Source organism: Rana temporaria, chromosome 9 (genome assembly GCF_905171775.1).
Source record: "Rana temporaria chromosome 9, aRanTem1.1, whole genome shotgun sequence".
In the NCBI taxonomy this organism is placed as follows: Eukaryota; Metazoa; Chordata; class Amphibia; order Anura; family Ranidae; genus Rana; species Rana temporaria.
In genome coordinates this window covers 182,503,533-182,505,453 of record NC_053497.1, presented here as the reverse complement: position 1 = coordinate 182,505,453, position 1,921 = coordinate 182,503,533, and positions in this window count along the sequence as shown.

The window sequence follows — 1,921 nt, the reverse complement described above, 5'->3', positions numbered from 1 at the left end:
TAAGGGCTCTTTCACACAGAGCGGACCGTTTCCGGGTCCGCTCCGTGTGTCCGCCAAAGCTCAGCGGGGATCCCCGCTGAGCTGTCGGCGGATAGGGCGGTCCCCGCACACAGTGCAGGGACCGCCCTGTCTCTGCTCCGCTGTCCCCTATGGGGGACCGGATGCAGACGGACCTTCTGTCCGTCTGCATCCGGTCCTGTCCCGCCGAACGGAAGAAAAATAGGGTTTTCTTCCGTTCGGGAAAGCGGATCCCGACTGACGCGGACGCTAGCGGATGCTCCATCCGCTAACGGACGCGATCCCATAGGGATTCATTACAAGTCCGTTAACGGACTTGTAATGAGCGGACGAACGGTCCGCTAGTGTGAAAGGACCCTAACTAGTAATTTAAAATTCATTTCTTTTATTCGGGTATTTATCGATGTGGAATGTACAAAATCCACAACTTTATTTCTCATAATTTCTGGTAAAATTTGGTTTAGTTCTCTTTCCCAGCTCCTCGTTGGGCACATAGCTCCGTCTTCTAATTGTGTTATCAAAAGCTTATAAATGGTAGAGATTCCGTAGCCACCTATCCCCATTTGATCCACTAGTTTTTCCCATAGATTAAAGCGGGGGTTCACCCTTAGAGGGCACTTTTCCCCCTTCGCTTCCTGCTCGTTATTACTAGGGGAATCGGCTATTTGTATTAAAATATGTGCAGTACTTACCCGTTTACGAGACGCATCCTCTCCGTCGCTTCCGGGTATGGGCTTCGGGAATGGGCGTTCCTTCTTGATTGACAGGCTTCCGAGAGGCTTCCGACGGTCGCATCCATCGCGTCACGATTTTCCGAAAGAAGCCGAACGTCGGTGCGCAGGCGCAGTATAGAGCCGCACCGACGTTCGGCTTCTTTCGGCTACGAGTGACGCGATGGATGCGACCGTCGGAAGCCTCTCGGAAGAATGTCAATCAAGAAGGAACGCCCGCTCCCGAAGACCCATACCCGGAAGCGACGGAAGAAGATGCAGCTCGAAAACGGGTAAGTACGGATCATATTTTAATATAAATAGCCGATTCCCCTAGACCGAACGAGCAGGAAGCTAAGGGGAGATTTTTTTTTTTTTTTTAAATGGGTGAACTCCCGCTTTAAGGGCCTAATCCACAAAAACGCGGCGTAACCTAATTTTTCCCCGTTTAAGTTACACCGCCGCAAAATCTCTACCCAAGTGCCCGATCCACAAAGCACTTACCTAGAAATTTTGAGCGGTGTAACTTAAATCCGGCCGGCGCAAGGCGTTCCTAATCTAATGGGGCGAGTCCCATTTAAATTAGGCGCGTTCCCGCGCCGGACGTACTGCGCATGCTCCCGACGTTTTTTTTCCCCGACGTGCTTTGCGCGGTTTTACGTTACGCCGAGATTTGTGAATCGCGCCGGGTAAAAAAAAGTTGCGTCGGGGAAAAAAATAATTTAAAAAGAAATTTGACAGCGTCGCGGGAAAGAAGGGTCTACTTTTACAAGGTGTACTAACTTTACACTTTGTAAAAGCAGCCCTAATTTTGAGGCGGCAAACTAATACTTACGGAGAAAAAACGAAGCGTAAAGAGTTCGTGGATCTCCGTAAGTGCTAATTTGCATACCCGACGCTGGATTTCGACGAGAAATGCCCCCAGCGGCGGCTGCGGTACTGCATCCTAAGATCCGGCAGTGCAAGTCCCTTAATATAATATATATATATAATTTTATTATTATTTTTTTTTTTTACTTTACCAATTTCCAAAAGAGAATAAAATTGAATGGAAAATTAAGGCATAGAATAAAACAATTATATTCAATTCCTTTGTTTTGCTTTCTATTTTATTCTCTTTGGAAATTGAAAAACGATTTGAATAGGATTAAAATTTGAAAAGTTTACCAAAACAAGTCAAATTTAATTTTTCG